This window comes from Somniosus microcephalus, chromosome 8 (assembly GCF_052327205.1).
Source record: "Somniosus microcephalus isolate GS21.2 chromosome 8, FLI_Smic_1.0, whole genome shotgun sequence".
In the NCBI taxonomy this organism is placed as follows: Eukaryota; Metazoa; Chordata; class Chondrichthyes; order Squaliformes; family Somniosidae; genus Somniosus; species Somniosus microcephalus.
In genome coordinates, this window is record NC_140994.1 from 173,966 (window position 1) to 195,282 (window position 21,317).

At 48.6% G+C, this 21,317-nt stretch overlaps 1 pseudogene; it reads left to right on the forward strand.

Annotated features, from left to right (window-relative positions):
- Nucleotides 1–7,669: 7,669 nt before the first annotated feature.
- LOC147113226 (uncharacterized) lies at nt 7,670–15,304 on the forward strand (annotated as a pseudogene).
- Nucleotides 15,305–21,317: the final 6,013 nt, after the last annotated feature.

A 21,317-nucleotide genomic window follows, 5' to 3' on the forward strand; every position in this document is an offset into this window, starting at 1 on the left:
CACTCGTGGCAGGAGTGCCGCTCCATCTGTGATACACGTGCTTGATCTTGTAATATCAGGCACAAGAAAAGCTTGCCCAGGGAGCTTGGTAACCCCCTTTAATGCATTAATACAAAATCTGGAAGGAGAGCAGCTCTTAAAGTGTTGCAGCTTGCCATTAAAGGGGATGTTGTGGTGTTGGCTGAAAAGTGGACTCATGTTCACTCTGACATTGTGGCGATAGGTTGACAACACTTTGGCTCTGAAAGGTTGGAGGTCCTGCTGCAGAACAACAATGACTTGCATTTTTATAACACTTTAACATAGTAAAACATCCCAAGGCACTTCACAGGAGCGTAAATCAGGCAAAAATTGACAATGAGTCAAAAAAGGCGACATTAGGACAGATGACCAAAGTTTTGGTCAGATTTAAGGACAGTCTTAAAGGAGGAGACACATGGAAGTTTCGGGAGGGAATTCCAGAAGTTAGAGCCTAGACAACTGAAGGCACAGCCACCAATGGTGGGGTGAAGGGAGTGGGGGATGGACAAGAGGCCAGAGTTGGAGGAGCGCAGAGATCTCAGAGGGTTGTAGGCCTGGATGAGGTTACAGAGATAGGGAGGGGTGAGGTCATGGAGGGATTTGAAAATGAGTTTGAATTTTAAAATGGAGGTGTTTGGGGACCAGGAGCCAATGTAGGTCAGCGAGCACAGGGTGATGGGTGAGCGGGACTTGGTGCGAGTTAGGATATGGACAGCATAAGTTTATGGAGGGTGGAAGATGGGAGGGATCGAGGGAGGGTTAGGGTTAGGGTCAACCGTGATAATGTGGTCAACCATGTAATGGCTGCAGACAGGTCGAGAAGGATGAGGAGGGATAGAATATGAGAGTAAACTAGCGAGAGACATAAAAACAGACTGTAAAAGCTTCTATCGGTATGTAAAAAGGAAAAGCTTAGCAAAAGAAAACGTGGGTCCCTTACAGGCTGAGACAGGAGAAATTATAATGGGGACTCAGGAAATGACAGAAAATAAACAAATACTTTGTGTCTGGCTTCACGGAAGAAGACACAAAAAACTTCCCGGAAATAGTGGAGAACCAAGGGTCTAGCGAGAATGAGGAACTGAAAGAAATTAGTATTAGTAAAAAAAGTACTGGAGAAATTAATGGGACTGAAAGCCAATAAATCCCGTGGACCTGATGGCCTACATCCTAGGGTTTTAAAAGAGGTGGCTATAGAGGTAGTGGATGCAATGGTTGCCATCTTCCAAAATTCCATAGATTCTAGAACAGTTCCTGTGGATTGGAAGGTAGCAAATGTAACCTCACTATTTAAGAAAGGAGGGAGAGAAAACAGGGAACTACAGACCAGTTAGCCTGACATCAGTAGTAGGGAAAATACTACAATCTATTATGAAGGATGTGGTAACAGGGCACTTAGAAAATAATAATAGGATTGGTCAGAGTCAACATGGATTTATGAAAGAGAAATCATGTTTGACAAATCTGTTAAGAGTTTTTTGAGGTTGTAACTAGCAGAATAGATAAGGGGGAACCAGTGGATGTGGTGTATTTGGATTTTCAGAAGGCATTCGATAAGGTGCCACACAAGAGGTTAGAGTCATAGGGCTGGATTTTGTGAATGGAGGTGAGTTGGAGGCGGGACAGCTGCTTGTCATGTCAATGTCCCGCCTCCATCCTCGCCTGACTGATCAGAGGGGTTTTCTCCTGATTGAGCTTGTTAAGCTCACCCTGCGGGCTCAGCAGGCCAATTAGGGAGGAAGTCACTGACAGATCATGTCAACGTCAGACGTGTTATCTGTCAAGACTTCTTCAAAGAAGAAATGTCAGCGTTTGACAGCTCTGTGAAGCTGTCAAACACTGACATTCTCTTTAGTTTGATGAATCCTTGTGTTGAGGACTCATTAAACCTTTCAAATTCGTAAATTTCACATGACTATTGGAATGGAGATTCCAACAGCCAATCTGTGAAATTGACAAGCAGGATGTCGGCTCTCCCGATCCACCGCGGCTAAAGGCTGTATGAAGAAAACAAGGTAAGTGCACACTTTTTTATACTTACCACTCACCTTGCATACTTACCACTCCACACTTGCACCCATCACTCACCTCTACACTTTACTTCCAGGTGCCTCCGACCACCGCAGACCTCCTCCACGTCTCCTCCAACCCGGCGGGGTTCTCCAAGGTCGGAAAGCCTTTACCTGTGAAGGTAAAATGGCACTAATCCTTTTTTCTGCCTGTTACGTACCTGTTAACAGTCAGTTAAAAGGATTAAATGCCTTTCCCGCCTCCAGGAGACGGGACCCGAAGCTGCACATCATCCCGGCTCCTGGCAAAAGGGCACGGAGGCGGGATGGGGCGGTTTTGTCATCTGCCCCCACTTTCTCCGAGTTTACCGGCTGTCCCGCCTCCATGCCAGCCGCCTCGGGACTTGGAAAATCCAACCCATAGAGTCATAGAAATTATTAAACAAAATTAGGGCTCATGGGATTGTGGGTAATATACTAGCATGGATTGAGGTATGGTTAACGGACAGAAAACAGAGAGTAGTAATAACCGGGTCATTTTTGGGTTGGTAGGCTGTAACTAGTGGGGTACCGCAAGGATCAGTGCTTGGGCCTCAGCTATTCACAATCTATATCAATGATTTGGATGAGGGGACCAAATGTAATGGCCCAGAAATTCGGGTCTCCACGGGTGAGTATGCACGGGGTACTCACCCGTAGGCCCAATGGAAGTGCCGGTTTCCTGCATGTACTGCGCACGCGCGGGAAACCGGCACTTCCGTTCCCATGAACGAAGGGGTTCAGAAGTTGAACGCGTGCGCAGGAGAGGCTGCGCGTGCGCATCGAACTTACGTTTTTTTTGCAGGTTTTCCCGGGAGGGTAAGTCTCCAGAAGTTACACATATAAAAAGCAGTCGCAAGGCCTGCTTTTTACAAGGTAAGTGGTGAATTAATTAAAATTAAAACATTTTTTCCACAGGTTTATTATTTTTATAAATACTTTAAAGCAAGGTAAGTTTATTTTTAGCCCCGTTAGAAAATTTAAAAAAAAATTCAAAAATTTAAATTATTGTTTAAAATAGTTATTTCATGTAATTTATAGTTTATTTTAAAAATGTGGGGGGAGAAATTGGGCGCAGCCGCAAACGGGGTGCCTAGCTCGCCTGGGCGCCGGATTTAGCACAGCGTTTGGAGCAGTAGCGACCGCCGGAAATTCAGCTTGAGCGCCCCAAGAGGGACACGGGGCGAGGCTCGAGGCAGCACTTCTTGTCAAACTTATGAATGAAGCATTCCCTGCTCCGATTGGCTCCCCATGGCCCACGTGATCCCAGGGGACACATCGAACTAACTGCGTCCCTGGGATACGCAAGCACTGCGCGCCGGCAGTTGGGGGAGGCCCAATATCGGAATTCCACGGGGGCCCACAGCTCAACGGCCGGCGCGCAAGGTAAGTGCAGGTCGGGGGCTTGCACCCGCGGGAAGTCCACGACCCAAATTTCTGGGCCAATATATCCAAGTTTGCTGATGATACCAAGCTAGGTGGGAATGTAAGTTGTGAGGAGGATGCAAAGAGGCTTCAAGGGGATATAGACTAAGTGAGTGGGCAAGAACATGGCAAACGGAATATAATGTGGAGAAATGTGAAGTACCCACTTTGGTCGGGAAAATAGAAAAGCAGAGTATTTTTTAAATGGTGAGAGATTGGAAAATGTTGCTGTTCAGAGGGACCTGGGTGTCCTTGTACATGAATCACTGAATGTTAACACGCAGGTACAGCAAGCAATTAGGAAAGCTAATTGTATGTTGGCCTTTATTACAAGAGGATTTGAGTATAAGAACATAAGAACATAAGAAATAGGAGCAGGAGTAGGCCAATCGGCCCCTCGAGCCTGCTCCGCCATTCAATAAGATCATGGCTGATCTGATCCTAACTGCCAATCTACTATCACAGAACCATCTCCTGAATCTAACAGAATTAGACACACGAAATAGGAGCAGGATCAGGCTACACGGCCCCTGGGCCCGCTCCGCTACCCACAGGGCCATGTCCGATCCGAACCTAGACTCATGTCCAAATTCCTGCCCGCTCCCCGTAACCCTTAATTCCCTTTACTTCTAGGAAACTGTCTATTTCTGTTTTAAATTTATGTAATGATGTAGCTTCTACAGCTTTTTGGGGCAGCATATTCCATGGACCTACCACCCTCTGAGTGAAGTAGTTCCTCCTCATCTCAGTTTTGAAAGAGCAGCCCCTTATTCTAAGACTATGCCCCCTAGGTCTAGTTTCACCCATCATCGGGAACATCCTCCCCGCATCCACCCGATCCAACCCCTTCACAATCTTATATGTTTCAATAAGATCGCCTCTCATTCTTCTGAACTCCAATGAGTAGAGTCCCAATCTACTCAACCTCTCCTCATATGTCCATCCCCTCATCCCCGGGATTAACCGAGTGAACCTTCTTTGTACTGACTCGAGAGCAAGTATGTCTTTTCTTAAGTATGGACACCAAAACTGTATGCAGTATTCCAGGTGCGGTCTCACCAATACCTGTGCAACTGAAGCAATACCTCCCTATTTTTATATTCTATCCCCCTAGCAATGAAAGCCAACATTCCATTGGCCTTCTTAATCACTTGCTGCACCTGCATACTAACCTTTTGAGTTTCGTGCACCAGGACCCCCAGATCCCTTTGTACTTCAGTACTTTCCAGTTTCTTGCCATTAAGATAATAACTTGCTCTACGATTTTTCCTGCCAAAGTGCATAACGTCACACTTTCCAGTATTGGATTCCATCTGCCAAATCTCTGCCCACTTACTTAGCCTGTCTATGTCCCCTTGCAGGCTTTTTATGTCCTCCTCACTCACTACTTTCCCTCCCATCTTAGTATCATCTGCAAACTTTGATATGTTACACTCGGTCCCCTCCTCCAAATCGTTAATATAGATTGTAAAGAGTTGGGGACCCAGCACTGACCCCTGCGGAACACCACTAGTTACTGATTGCCAGTCTGAGAATGAACCATTTATCCCAACTCTCTGCCTTCTGTTAGATAGCCAATCCTCTATTCATGCCAGAATATTACCCCCAATCCCGTGATTTTTTATCTTAAGCAATAATCTTTTGTGTGGCACCTTGTCAAATGCCTTTTGGAAGTCTAAATACACTACGTCCACTGGTTCCCCTTTATCCACCCTATATGTTACTTCCTCAAAGAACTCCAGCAAATTTGTCAAACATGACTTCCCCTTCATAAAACCATGCTGACTTTGTCCTATTAAATTATGATTATCCAAATGTCCTGTTACTGTCTCCTTAATAATGGACTCCAAAATTTTACCTACCACAGATGTTAGGCTAACCGGTCTATAGTTTCCAGCCTTCTGTCTACTGCCCTTTTTAAATAAGGGTGTTACATTAGCAGTTTTCCAGTCTGCTGGGACCTTTGCTGAGTCCAGGGAGTTTTGGAAAATTATTACCAATGCATCCACAATCCCTACCGCCACTTCCCTCAAGACCCTAGGATGTAAGCCATCAGGTCCAGGTGATTTATCCGCCTTGAGTCCCATTATTTTACCGAGTACCACTTCCTTAGTGATTTTGATCCTGCTGATGCCTAACCTGTGATTTATAAAGGTTTAGCATAACTTCCTTGCTTTTGTACTCTATTCCTCTATTTATAAATACCAGGATCCCATGTGCTTTTTTTAATAGCCTTGTCAACTTGTCTTGCTACCTTCAAAGATTTGTGTACATACACCTCTGTTCCTGCACCCCCTTCAAAATGGTACCATTTAGATTATATTGCCTCGCCTCATTCTTCCTTCCAAAATGCATCACTTCACTCTTCTCAGCATTAAATTTCATCTTCCATGTGTCTGCCCATTTCACCAGTCTGTCTACGTCTTCCTGAAGTCTGCTACTATCCTCTTCACTGTTTACTACATTTCCAAGCTTTGTTTCATCTGCAAACTTTGAAATTATGCTCTTTATACCCAAGTACAGGCGATTGATATCAAAAAGAGCAGTGGTCCTAATACCGACTCCTGGGGGACACCACTGTATACTTCCCTCCAGTCTGAAAAACAACCATTCACTACTACTCTCTGCTTTCCGTCCCTTGGCCAATTTTGTATCCATGCTGCCACTGCCTCTTTACTCTCGTGGGCTACAATTAGGGCAGAAACTATAACATCCTTTAAAAGGGAGCTGGATGAGTATTGGAAAGGGAATGAATATAAAGGGCTCACAGAAAGGACAGGAGAATGGGATTCGTTTTATACTGAACAATCCGGGCAATGCAACCCAGGACCTTGTTCACTTTGGCCACAGCCATCTGGCACTGTGCTTGAACCTTCAGAGAACAACCAATGACAGCCGCCCTGATATCTGCATACCTAATGGTGCATAATTTCATGCTTATTTACATTGAAGAACATCTTGAGCCCATTTCCCCAATCTATACAAATCCAGTTGTAATCTGTTTATTCTATTGAGGACTTTATCCTACCGCATAACCTCATATCAGCAGACACTCCACATGACAAGCTAGCATAGGGACGGGCAAGGAGGCTAAATGGCCACAAGAGCACAGCTGCAGCACCAGGCAACCTGGTAACGTCATCAAAGGGACAGAACTGCCAGAAAGATTGGAATCGGTGTCCAAATTAAGGTCTCGGCTGAGAATGAGGCTTTCAGCAGGGGACAGAATTGAGGGAGAGGAATCTGCTTTACAGTCCTCTCTTCCCCATGGGGCATCTCTGGGTCATTACTGCTACTTCCGAGGCCAACTTGCAACTTTCCCAAGTATCCCTGGGAAGTGAAAAAGTACAGGAGGGAAATTCCGCCCCCTTACAGCCATTGACATACAGCGGGCGGGGGAAACTCAGCCAATTGCAGCCCCGGTGCGGGTTGGGGGGAGGGGAATGCAGATCAGGTGGCCAGGTGACCTCTCTGCTGCTAACCTGCCCAATCAGTCCACTCCGATCTTATGATTGATCAGAAACTTCCTCATATTGTTTTTGCCTCTTTGGCAATTGCAAACCTGTTTGATTTTGTTACTCTCCTCCTCTGACACCATTAAACTGTCCAAGTAAACAATTTCATCCACGTTCCCTTTCTATATATTCACGGTCATCACCAATCTCACAATCTCCTGTGGCCTTTCTACCCAATCACGAACAAAATGATCTCCAACAGCTTCCTGGTGTCCCTCACGATCCTCCTACCCCCTGCTAACTCCACTTCCTTATGCATCTACCCCTCACCATGACCTCACCTCTACCTCCAATGCCCTCATCCCCCAAAAATCCTTCACTCTCTTACATCCCTGTCACTGTAGATGAAATATCTCCAAGTTTGCAGATGTAATATCTCCAAGTTTGCAGACGACACAAAGCTGGGTGGGCGTGTGTGCTGTGAGGAGGATGCAGAGAAACTCCAGTATGATTTGGACAGGTTGGGTGATTGGGCAGATGCATGGCAAATGCAGTATAATGTGGATAAATGTGAGGTTATCCACTTCGGTGGCAAAAACAGGAAGACAGATTATTATCTGAACGGCAATAGATTGGAAAAAGGGGAAGTGCAACGAGACCTGGGTGTCCTTGTGCACCAGTCGCTGAAGGTAAGTATGTAGGTGCAGCAGGCAGTTAAGAAGGCAAATGGTATGTTGGCCTTCATAGCGAGAGGATTCAAGTACAGGAGCAAGAATGTCTTGCTGCAGTTGTACAGGGCCTTGGTGAGACCACAACTTGAGTATTGTGTGCAGTTTTGGTCACCTTATCTGAGGAAGGATGTTCTTGTCATGGAAAGAGTGCAGCGAAGATTCTCCAGACTGATACCTGGGATGGCAGGAATGACGTATGAGGAGAGATTGGGTGATTAGGCTTATATTCGCAAGAGTTTAGAAGAATGAGAGGGGATCTCATTGAAACTTATAAAATTCTAACAGGACTAGACAGACTAGATGCAGGAAGGATGTTCCCGATGGCGGGGGAGTCCAGAACCAGGGGTCAAAGTCTAAAGTAAGCCATTTAGGACTGAGATGAGGAGGAATTTCTTCACCCAGAGAGTGGTGAACCTGTGGAATTCTCTACCACAGAAGGTAGTTGAGGCCAATTCATTAAATATATTCAAGAAGGAGTTAGATATATTTCTTAAGGCTAAAGGGATCAAGGGATATGGGGAGAAAGCAGGGACAGGGTACTGAATTTGGATGATCAGCCATGATCTCATTAAATGGCGGAACAGGCTTGAGGGGCCGAATGGCCTACTCCTGCTCCTATCTTCTATTGTCCCTGGTATGGCCCATCTTCACTCTCTCGGGTCCAAGGGGTGTAATCGAGAATGTATCTGGTGCACACATGACTTAGCCATCCCTGCTGTATCTGGAATAAACGGGTCGTTTTCCGAGTGGCAGGCAGTGACTAGTGGGGTACCGCAAGGATCGGTCCTAGGACCCCAGCTGTTCACAATATATATTAATGATCTGGACGAGGGAATTGGATGTAATATCTCCAAATTTGCAGACGACACAAAGCTGGGTGGGAGGGTAAACTGTGAGGAGGATGTCGTGAAACCCCAGTATGATTTGGACAGGTTGGGTGATTGGGCAGAAACATGGCAAATGCACTATAATGTGGATAAATGTGAAGTTATCCACTTTGGTGGCAAAAACAGGAAGGCAGATTATTATTTGAATGGCAATAGATTGGGAGAAGGGGAAGTGCAAAAAGACCTGGGTGTTCTTGTGCACCAGTCGCTGAAGGTAAGCATGCAGGTGCAGCAGGCGGTTAAGAAGGCAAATGGTATGTTGGCCTTCGTAGCAAGAGGGTTCGAGTACAGAAACAAGGATGTCTTGCTGCAGTTGTACAGGGCCTTGGTGAGACCGCACCTTGAGTATTGTGTGCAGTTTTGGTCGCCTTATCTGAGGAAGCACGTTCTTGCCATGGAAGGAGTGCAACGAAGATTCACCAGGCTGATACCTGGGATGGCAGGAATGACGTATGAGGAGAGATTGTGTCGATTGGGCTTATACTCACTGGAGTTTAGAAGATTGAGAGGGGACCTCATCGAAACCTGTAAAATTCTGCCAGGCCTGGACAGACTAGATGCAGGATGGGTGTTTCCGATGGCCGGGGAGTCCAGAACCAGGGGTCATAGTCTAAGGATAAGGGGTAAGCCATTTAGGACTGAAATGAGGAGGAATTTCTTCACCCAGAGAGTGGTGAACCTGTGGAATTCTCTGCCACAGAGGGCGGTGGAGGCCAGTTCATTAAATATATTCAAGAAGGAGTTGGATATATTTCTTAAGGCTAAAGGGATCAAGGGATATTGGGAGAAGGCAGGGACAGGGTACTGAATTTGGATGATCAGCCATGGTCTCATTGAATGGCGGAGCAGGCTCGAAGGGCCGAATGGCCTACTCCTGCGCCTATCTTCTATGTTTCTATGGGCTAGAAATTCAGTGGCCTGCGCCACCAGTTTGCGCCCAAAGAGGGCTTTTGCGCCACTGTGCAAACCTACCGCGATATTTAGCGGGACGCTAATGGCGGCGTTAGCCAGTAGCGCTGCGCCGCCACCGATGACGTCATCGGTGTGCGCAGCGCCCCGCTGGCCATATTTGGTTGCTGCCGCCTCCCCCACGCCGGCCGCAAACAGCGACCGGTACACGGGGCCTACCTGTGCCGGTAGGGGGCGAGTTAAGGTGGAGGTGCGGCCGGCCGCTTTTTCGGCGGCCGCCTGCCCGCACCTCCTTCCCCGGCCTCCTACACCCCCCCCCGCGGCATTGCCGGCTGTTTCCAGAGAGCCCGGCACTTCTCCTTGGTGCCGGGCTCATTTGCCGGCACTCGCGAGCGGGGATCGCGCTGTTGCAGGCACCTCCCCCTTAAGAATGAGAGGGAGGCCTGCAGTACCGCAGGCTGCCGTGCCGCAGCGGGTGGCGCTGCGGCACTTTACACGCCGATATTCAGTTTCAGCGCCCCAAGCGGGGCGCCGAAACCCTTGTTTAGCGGCCGGCTTCCACTTGGGGCGCTGAAACTGAATTTCCCGCTGGCGCAAGTGGCTCCGCGCGCAGCGGTAATTCCGGCGCCCAGGCGAGCTGGACACCCCTAACTGAATTTCTAGGCCTATGTATCTGGCTGGACCACATCAAGCACTACCAACAACAACTTGTATTTATATAGCGCCTTTATCGTAGTAAAACGTCCCAAGGCGCTTCACAGGAGCATTAAAAGATAAAAAATTTGACACCGAGCCACATAAGGAGAAATTAGGGCAGGTGACCAAAAGCTTGGTCAAAGAGGTAGGTTTTAAGGAACGTCTTAAAGGAGGAAAGAGAGGTAGCGAGGCGGAGAGGTTTAGGCAGGGAATTCCAGAGCTTAGGGCCTAGGCAACAGAAGGCACAGCCACCAATGGTTGAGCGATTATAATCAGGGATGTTCAAGAGGGCAGAATTAGAGAAGCGCAGATATCTCGGGGGGTTGTGCGGCTGAAGGAGATTACAGAGATAGGGAGGGGCGAGGCCATGGAGGGATTTGGAAACAAGGATGAGAATTTTGAAATCGAGGCATTGCTTAACCGGGAGCTAATATAGGTCAGCGAGCACAGGGATGATGGGTGAACGGGACTTGGTGCGAATTAGGACATGGGCAGCCGAGTTTTGGATGAGCTCAAGTTTACGTAGGGTAGAATGTGGGAGGCTAGCCAGGAGTGCGTTGGAATAGTCAAGTCCAGAGGTAACAAAGTCATGGATGAGGGTTTCAGCAGCGGATGAGCTGAGGCAAGGGCGGAGACGGGCAATGTTACGGAGGTGGAAATAGGCGTCCTTAGTTATGCTACGGATATGTGGTCGGAAGCTCATTTCAGGGTCAAATATGACACCAAGGTTGTGAAAAGTGTGTTTCAGCCTCAGACAGATGTTAGGGAGAGGGATGGAGTCAGTGGCTAGGGAACGGCGTTTGTGGCGGGGACCGAAAACAATAGCTTTGTTTTTCCCAATATTTAATTGGAGAAAGTTTTTGCACATCCAGAACTGGATGTTGGACACGCAGTCTGACAATTTAGAGACCGCGGTGGGGTTGAGAGAAGTGGTAGTGAGGTGGAGCTGGATGTCGTCAGCCTACATGTGGAAACTGACACTGTGCTTTTGGATGATGTCGCCAAGAGGCAACATGTAGATGAGAAATAGGAGGGGGCCAAGGAGAGGTCCTTGGGGGACACCAGAGGTAATGATGCGGGAGCGGGAAGAGAAGCCATTCCAGGCCTCGCTTTCTTCTGCCAAAACTGGCCATTACTGTAGGATCATCCTTGAAAGAAAATATATGTCCCCAAGCTCCTTTTCTCTCCTACCAACTACTCTTTAAACCCGTCTCCTCTGCCCTGTCCAATCTCACCTCTACGTGCGAGGAGCTCATGGATTTCTTCATCACCAGGAGAAAGACCATCCATTCAGCTGATTCTCCCCTTTCCCATTACCAGCAAGCCAAACCTCCACCCAACCACTGCTACTGTACCCATGAACCCCTGACTCTCTCTAGTTTATCTGCCCTCATGCCCTCTCCAAGCTCATCCCTGAGATCCACCTCCTTTGACTAAATTCCCACTAAATGTCTGACCACCTAACTTGCTTTCCTGGCCCCATGCTAGCTGATATTGTAAACCGTTTCCCCATCTCAGATACTGTCCCACTCCCTTTCAAACCTACCTCTTCAAAACACCCACCCATAACACCTCTGTCAACACTAACTTCTATCCCATCTCTAACCTCCCGTACTTCTGAAAAGTCCTTGAACATGTTGTCAGCTCCCAAATCCACCTCTCCTGCAGTCATCTCCCAAATCCATTTCTCCTGCAGCTCCCTCCAATTTGAATCCCTCCAATTAAGTTTCCGCACATCCAGCAGCACCAAAACGGCCCAAACCAAAGTAATTAATGACATCCTATACAACTGTGACCATGGTGCACCATCCCTCCTCATAATTCTCAGCCTCTCTGCAGCCTTTGGCATGGTTGATTGCTCAATCCTCCTCCGTTGTCCAGCTCAGAGCAACTGCCTTTGGCTGGTTCCACTCTTACTCATCCAATCATAGCCTGAGCATCTGCTGCAATGGCTACTCTTCCCACCTGCAACTGTTATTTCTGCTGTCTCCCAAGGATCTATCCTTAGCCCCTTTCTTTTCCTCATCTATATGCTGCCCCTTGGTGACAATATCCAAAGATATGTGGTCAGGTTTCACATATGTTGATGAAACCCAGCTCTACTTCATCACCACCTCTATTGACCCCTTCACTGCCTCTGTGTTATCACGCTGCTTGTCCGACATCCAGTACTGTACGAGCAGAAATTTCCTCCAATTAAATATTAGGTAGACCGAAGCCATTGTCTTCGACCCCCACCACAAACTCCGTTCCCTCACCCCGGCCACTGTCTCAGACTAAACCAAACTGTTTGCATCCTATTTGACCCTGAGCTGAGCTTCCAACCATATCCACTCCATCATCAAGACCGCCTACTTCCAGCTCCATAACATGACCCACTTCCACCCCTGTCTCATCCCATCTGCCACTGAAACCCTCATCCATGCCTTTGTCACCTCCAGACTCGACTATTCCATTTGTGAAGTGGATATGGGATTGGAAACTCAGCCCAATGTTGAACATGACGCAGAGGTTACAAATAGTTTGAGGCAGCCTCCCATCATTCTCCCTCCATAAACCCACTTATCCAAACCTTTGCTGCCCACATCCTGTCCCATACCAAATCCTGCCCACCTATCATCCCTGCTCTCGCTGACCTACATGGCTCCTTGTTCCCCAATGCCTCAAATTTAAAATTCTTATCCTTGTGTGTAAATCCCTCCATTATCTCAGCCCTTCCAAACTCTAACCTTCTCCAGCCCTTTGATGAAATGATTAGAATCATAAAGAAAAAGGATTTTCCATAAAATTACCTTAGAGCGTACGAGATGGTTTTTTAGACCAGTACATTGAAAAGCCAACTAGGGAACAGGCTATCCTAGATTGGGTATTGTGCAATGAGAAGGGGTTAATTAATAATCTTGTTGTGCGGGGTCTTTTAGGGAAGAGTGACCATACCATGATAGAATTCTTCATTAAGATGGAAAGTGAAGAAGTCCAATCCAAAACTAGGGTCCTAAATCTAAACAAAGGAAACTACGAAAGTATGAGGAGTGAGTTGGCTATGATAGGTTGGGGAGCTTCATTAAAAGGCATGACGGTGGATAGGCAATGGCTAACATTTAAGGAACGAATGCATGAATTGCAACAGTTATACATTCCTTTCTGGCGCAAAAACACAAAAGGAAAAGTGGCTCAACCATGGCTAACAAAAGAAATGAAGGATAGTATTAGTTCCAAAGAGGAGCCATATAAAGTTGCCAGAAAAAGTAGCAAGCCTGAGGATTGGGAGCAGTTTAGAGTTCAGCAAAAAAGGACCAAGAGATTGATTAAGAGGGGAAAAATAGAGTATGAGAGTAAACTTGCAAGGAATATAAAAGCGGACTGTAAAAGCTTCTACAAGTACGTAAAAAGAAAAAGATTAGTGAAGACAAATGTAGGTCCCTTACAGTCAGAAAAGGGAGAATTTATAATGGGGACCAAGGAAATGGCAGAGCAATTAAACAAATACTTTGGTTCTGTCTTCACGGAAGAGGACACAAATAATTTTCCAGAAATGCTAGGGAACCAAGGGTCTAGTGAGAAGGAGGAATTAAAGGAAATTAGTATTAGTAAAAAAAATATTGCTGGAGAAATTAATGGGACTGAAAGCTGATAAATCCCCAGGGCCTGATAATCCGCTTCCCAGAGTACTAAAAGAGGTAGCCATGGAAATAGTGGATGAATTGGTTGTCATCTTCCAAAATTCTATAGATTATGGAACAGTTCCTGCAGATTGGAGGGTGGCATCAAGGGGTATGGGGAGAGAGCGGGAATATGATATTGAGATAGAGAATCAGCCATGATCATACTGAATGGCGGAGCAGGCTCGAAGGGCCGAATGGCCTACTCCTGCTCCTATTTTTCTATGTTTCTATAATATGGAGATGGAGCCAATGGATGTAATAATTTACTTGGGTTGTATAATAATGCCACTTGAACAACGTAATGAAGAAAGTAAATAAGTGCAAAAGCAATAGCAACATGAAAACATTCCTGTAAAAACTGGCACAGAACGTAGAAGTGACCGAGTTCTGGTGCTACCAATGTTTATTGAAAAGTAGTCAGACCAGAAGAGTCATCTTCTGACTCCGATGTGCTTGAATTATCTCTTGGTGTTTTAGTTTTCCTTTTAATTATCTTTGTCGCAGCCACTCCCAGTGTTCCATTCCCGCTGGCTCTATATAATGACAACCAATTTCCATCCTATTGTATAACCTGTAGCAGCTGCGGAAACAGACAGGTGAGAGCACCCCAGTCCCCATTACAACTTATTGGGCCATATATCATGTCAGTGTGCATTAAGCCCAATATCACTCATCAGCCCAACGACAATGGGCAATTCCAGAGCCACAATCAACCACTGATGTTTTCCTCTCTCCTCTCAACATAGATGAGTCATCCACATCATCAGAGACCACATCAGAAGACACCAACCCAACTAGCACCATGAGTGAGGAGGCCACTAGCGACACCCTGCAAATCCCTGTGACATCTGAAGAACCCAACAGAGGAGAAGAGGAAGAGAGCCAATGGGATCATGCCTCACTCACAGGAATCTGCACAGGATCAACTGGAAAAAGATCACCATTGAAGCCATATGTAGAACATCATGCACGGGGGTCAAGAGTTACTCATTACAATCTCCTTGAAATCCCAAGGCAGCCAGGAGCAAAGGCAGTCCCATGAACCCTGTGCACTGAGAAGGTCAGGGATGCTCTCCAGAGTGGTTTCAATCAGCTGCACAGTGACCTTACTACATTACGGCACAGTACACAGACTGGATGGGGGCAGTTAGCTGAGCAAGTTGCAGCTTTTGCCAACCTATTGAATCAAATGACCAAGTCACAGTCACCAACCTGTACACAGCTCGAAGTGGCTACCCCTCAGAGCTCAGTCGAGGTGCCCATCAGCCAGGCCGATGATACCTCTGGCGCAGCCATGGGCTTTGTGATGATCCACTCAGAGTATGACTCTGTGGAGAATCTTGGCAATGGCCCTTGCCCCTAAAGGTGTATCCAGCACAGTCCTGGAAGTGCTCTTCATCCCTTACAGTCCACTGCTCAGCGACCAACTGCTTCACTTTAGTTTAAATAAATATAATTACGTTTCTTACCTTATTTGCTGAAAAGCGTTTGTTCCATTTTTGCAGTTTCTTCACTTTTATTGCAAATATTTTCTGAAAGAAAACTGTTCAACAATTTTGGAAAATTAAAACCAGCATCGGGAATTTCCTTGGGGATTCTTTTGATCAATGGACTTCCTTCAGTGTAAAATTGGCGGAAAGCTCAGTAAATGAAGATTCCGCTAATCTGACAAAGTTATGGCCCCCAATCGGGAAAACCCTTAGAAATTCCCAGCGAGTAATTCTAATAAGTATTGGGGGTAGTCTGTTATTGTGACTGCCCATTCTATTAATCTGTCAATCTCCTCCTGAAGTCTTTTTCAGTCCACCTCACTGTTTTCCAAACCTCCTACTTTTGTATCTTCATCAAATTTTGAGATTGTGCTTCCAATACCCAACAACAACTTGTATTTATATAGCACCTTAAAGTAGAGAAACATATCAAGGCTCTTCACAAAAATGGACGTTGAGCCAAAGGAGGAGATATTGGGGGGGGCTGCCAAAACCTAGATCAAATTGCTGGGTTTTAAGGAGGGGGAGGGGAGTGGTTTAGGGAGGGAATTCCAGAGCATGGGGGCCTATAAGGCATAGCCACTAATGGGGGGGGGAGACCATGGAGGATGAGAACCTTTTTTTTTATTTGTTCATGGGATGTGAGCATCGCTGGCAAGGCCAGCATTTATTACTCATCCCTAATTGCCCTTGAAAAGGTGGTGGTGAGCCGCCTTCTTGAACCACTGCAGTCCTTGTGGTGAAGGTATGCCTACAGTGCTGTTAGGGAAGGAGTTCCAGGATTTTGACCCAGCAACGGCGATATACTTCCAAGTCAGGATGGTGCGTGACTTGGAGGTGGTAGTGTTCCCATGCGCCCGCTGCCCTTGTCCTTCTAGGTGGAAGAGGTCGCGGGTTTGGGAGGATGCTGCCGAAGAAACCTTGGTGAGTTGCTGCAGTGCATCTTGTAGATGGGTACACACTGCAGCCATGGTACGCCGGTGGTGGAGGGAGTGAATGTTTAAGGTGGTGGGCCAATCAAACAGGCTGCTTTGTCCTGGATGATGTCGAGCTTCTTGAAGCTGCACTCATCCAGGCAAGTATTCCCTCACACTCCTTACTTGTGCCTTGTAGATGGTGGAAAGGCTTTGGGGAGTCAGGAGGTGAGACACTCACCGCAGAATACCTAGCCTCTGATCTGCTCTTGCCGCCACAGTATTTATGTGGCTGGTCCAGCTAAGTTTCTGGTCAATGGTGACCCCCCAGGATGTTGATGGTGGGGGAATTCAGCGATGGTAATGCTGTTGAATGTCAAGGGGCGGTGGTTAGACTCTCACTTGTTGGAGATAGTCATTGACTGGCACTTATGTTACCTGCCGCTTATCGTCGTCCAGGTCTTGTTGCATGCGGGCACGGACTGCTTCATTATCTGAGGAGTTGTGAATGGCACGGAACACTGTGCAGTCATCAGCAAACAACCCCATTTCTGACCTTAAGGTCATTGATGAAGCAGCTGAAGATGAGAATTTTAAATTGGAGGTGATGGACCAGTAGCCAATGTAGGTCAGCAAGCACAGCGATGATGATGAGGGACTTGGTATGGGATAGGATACAGGCAGCAGTTTTGGACGAGCTGAAGTTTATTGAAGGTGGAGGCTGGGAGGCCAGGAGAGCATTGGAATAGTCAAGTTTTATTTTATTCATTTCAGGATGTGGACATCGCTGGTAAGGCCAGCATTTATTGCCCATCACTGAATGACTTGCTATTTCAGAGGGCAGTTAAGAGTCAATCACATTGCTGTAGGTCTGGAGTCACATGTAGGCCAGACCAGGTAAGGATGGCAGATTTTCTTCCCTAACAGACATTAATGAACAGATGTTTTTTACCATTACTGATACTAGCTTTTTATTCCATTAATTTATTAACTGAATTTAAATTCCCCAGCTGCCATAGGGAGATTTGAACTCACGTTTCCAGGTTATTAGCCTCTGGATTACTAGTCCAGTAACATAACCACTATGCTACCGTTCCCTACAGTCAAGTCTGTTGGTGACAAAGACATGGTTGAGGGTTTCAGCAGCAGATGAGCTGAGGCAGGGATGGAGATGGATGATATTACAGAGTTGAAAGAAAATGGTCTTTGTGATAGGATCGGAGGCTCAGTCTTGTTCAGTAGTAAGGGAACCGAGTTTGTGGCGGGGGCCGAGGATGATGGCTTCCGTCTTCCCAACGTTTATGATGCGCTATCAATTACTCATAAAAGACAGAGTTAGAAGAGTAACCAAAGGCTTTTATTAACAACAGAATGGAGGTCTGCCTCGCGTGGTCGACCGGTCCATGATACTAAGGGCTGGGGAGCAGTCACCTTTATACTAGGACCTGTGGGAGGAGTCAGCCGAGGCATGTCCAGGCATGTACACAGTGGAATACAAACAGGACAAACAGGAATACAAACAGTGGTTTACCACATTCACCCCTTGTTTAAAATTGAGTCCGGCGGGGTGAAGTGTATTAAAAGTTAGTGTATTGGAGTCTCTCCGGAGGTCTTGTCTGCCGCTGTGATCTGCGTGGCGACGGCAGGGGTAGTGAAGTTTCCGGCGTCGAGTCCAGCGTAGGCTGTGGCACAGGCGTGTCGTCCTCGTAGATGTCGAGCGGGTCGCGGGGCCCAGGCCTGCCGTCTGCTGGGACTGGATATCGGATCGTGGGGGGGGGTGGTAGTGGGTAGTGGGTTACTGCGGCCCCTGAGGGTGCAAGGTCTCTTATGGAGACTGTGTCCTCCCGCCCGTCCGGGTATGCGATGTAAGCATACTGGGGGTTGGCGTGGAGGAGGTCGACCCTCTCGACCAGGGGGTCCGTTTTATGGGTCCTCACGTGTCTTCTCAGTAGGACTGGCCCTGGGGACGTCAGCCATGGCGGTAGCGATGTCCCCGATGTGGACTTCCTTGGGAAGACAAACATTTTCTCATGAGGGGTGGCGTTAGTGGCAGTGCAGAGCAGTGACCGAATAGAGTGGAGCGCATCGGGGAGCACATCCTGCCAGCGGGAGGTTGGAAGGCCCCTAGACTTTAAGGCTAGCAGGACGGCCTTCCAAACTGTCGCATTTTCTCTTTCCACCTGTCCGTTCCCCCGGGGGTTGTAACTGGTGGTCCTGCTTGTGGCAATACCCCTAGTTAACAGGTACTGACGGAGTTCGTCGCTCATAAACGATGAGCCCCGGTCGCTATGGATATAGCTGGGGAAGCCGAACAGGGTGAAGAGGTTGTTCAGACATTTAATGACCGTGGCACTGGTCATGTCCGGGCAGGGGAAGGCGAACGGGAAACGGGAGTACTCATCAATAATATTGAGGAAGTACACATTGCGGTCGGAGGAGGGGAGAGGCCCTTTAAAATCGACGCTCAGGTGCTCGAAGGGGCGAGTGGCTTTTATCAGGTGGGCCCTGTCTGGTCTATAAAAGTGCGGTTTGCACTCAGCGCAGACTTGGCAGTTCCTGGTCATGGTCCTGACCTCCTCAATAGAGTAAGGCAGGTTGCGGGCCTTGATGAAGTGGAAGAACCTGGTGACCCCCGGGTGGCAGAGGTCATTGTGGAAGGCCCGCAGTCTATCAATCTGCGCGCTGGCGCAGGTGCCACGCAATAGCGCATCCGGGGGTTCATTTAGCTTCCCGGGCCGGTACAAGATCTCGTAGTTGTAGGTGGAAAGTTCGATTCTCCACCTCAAGATCTTGTCATTTTTGATTTTGCCCCTCTGCTTGTTGTTAAACATAAAAGCAACTGAACGCTGGTCAGTGAGCAGGGTAAATCGTTTTCCGGCCAGGTAGTGCCTCCAATGACGCACAGCCTCCACAATCGCCTGGGCCTCCTTCTCAACAGCGGAGTGTCTGGTCTCCGGGCCTTGGAGGGTTCGTGAAAAGAAGGCCACGGGTCTCCCCGCCTGATTGAGGGTAGCGGCCAGGGCAAAGTCAGACGCGTCGCTTTCCACCTGGAAGGGGATGGATTCGTCCACTGCGTGCATGGTGGCTTTGGCAATGTCCTCCTTGATACGGTGGAAGGCTAAGCGGGCCTCTGCCGTCAAGGGAAAAGAGGTGGACTTGATCAGCGGACGGGCCTTGTCCGCATAGTAGGGGACCCACTGGGCGTAATAGGAGAAAAACCCTAGGCACCTCTTCAGGGCCTTGAGGCAGTGGGGCAGTGGAAGTTCCATAAGGGGACGCATCCGGTCGGGGTCGGGGCCGATGACTCCGTGTTCCACAACACAGCTAAGGATGGCGAGGCGGTTTGTGCGGAATATGCACTTCTCCTTGTTATATGTCAGGTTTAGGAGTTGGGCGGTGCGGAGGAATTTTTCGAGGTTTGCGTCATGGTCCTGCAAGTCACGGCCGCAGATGGTCACATTGTCCAGATATGGGAAAGTGGCCTGCAACGCATTTTGATCTACCATCCGGTCCATCTCCCTTTGGAAGACGGAGACCCCGTTGGTGACGCCAAAGGGAACCCTAAGGAAGTGATAGAGGCGGCCGTTTGCCTCAAAGGCAGTGTACTGGCGGTCCTCAGGGCGGATGGGGAGCTGGTGGTACGCTGATTTCAGGTCAATGGTCGAGAAGACGCGGTACTGTGCGATCTGGTTGACCATATCAGCTATACGGGGGAGTGGGTAGGCGTCCAGCAGGGTGTAGCGATTTATTGTCTGGCTGTAGTCGATGACCAGGCGCTGCTTCTCGCCGGTCTTAACGACCACAACCTGGGCTCGCCAGGGGCTGGTGCTGCCCTCAATAATCCCTTCTTTCAGGAGCCGCTCCACTTCGGTTTTAATGAAAACCCTGTCCCCGGCACTGTATCGCCTGCTCTTTGTGGCGATGGGCTTACAGTCGGGGGTGAGGTTAGCAAACAGTGGTGGGGGGGTGACTCTGAGTGTGGAGAGGTTGCACCTGGTGCGCGGCGGGCAATTTGGAAGCTGCTGGCTGTGGACTGTGAGTGGGGGTAGGGGTCCACCGTACGCCATCGTAACACTTTTAAGGTGGCACTGAAAATCTAACCCCAGCAGGACGGCAGCGCAGAGGTCAGGCAGGACCAGAAGTTTAAAATGATCGTACACGGTCCCGTCTACTACGAGTGTCACCACGCAGTAGCCGCCGATGTCCGCCGACTGGGACTCGGAGGCCATAGAAATCCGCTGTTGCGCAGGCAGGACTGGGAGAGAGCAACGCCGCACCGTGTCGGGGTGGATGAAGCTCTCCGTGCTCCCAGAGTCAAAAAGGCAGATTGTATCGTGACCATTTACCTTAATGTCCATTGTGGAACTGGCCAGTTGCTGCGGTCTCGCTTGGTCCAGTGTAACGGATGCCAGCGTAGGGGTCGGTGTGTCGCTGCGGGTATCAGATGAGGCGGTGTCGGGGGCCTGCTGCGTCCCGGCTGTCGTCCAAGATGGCGGCGTCCATGATCCCCATGTGGCTGGAGGCGTCCAAAATGGCTGCTGTACCGGTGATTCGCACATGGCCGGGGAGGTCCAAGATGGCGGCCCGCATGGCCCACACGCGGCGCTGCTGGGGTTCGGGGTGGCTTTGGCCCTGCAGACGCTAGCGTAGTGTCCCTTCTTCCCGCAGCCCGAGCAGATCGCGTTTTTCGCCGGCAGCGCGCTCTGGGGTGTTTTGCCTGGCCACAGAAGTAGCATTTCTGGCCTTGGGGCACTGCTGTCTGGCCTTGGGACACTGCTGCGGTAGTTGGGCCGTTGTTGGGGTGTGGCTGGGGTGGCACGGCGCTATGAGGCGGTCCTACCGTGTCCCAGGCTGTCATTCCCCGCGGCGTCCACGGTGCAGAGGAGTAGGCATCCATGCCCTGGTAGGCTGCATCCAACGATAGTGCGAGTTCAGAGGCCTTGTTGAGGTCGAGGTTACTCTGCTCCAACAGTCGCTGTCGGGTGTAATTGGATCTGTGGCCCGCTACAAAAGCGTCCCGGATAAGTTCCTCTGTGTACACGGCGGCCTTTACATCCTTACAACCACAGGCCCGGC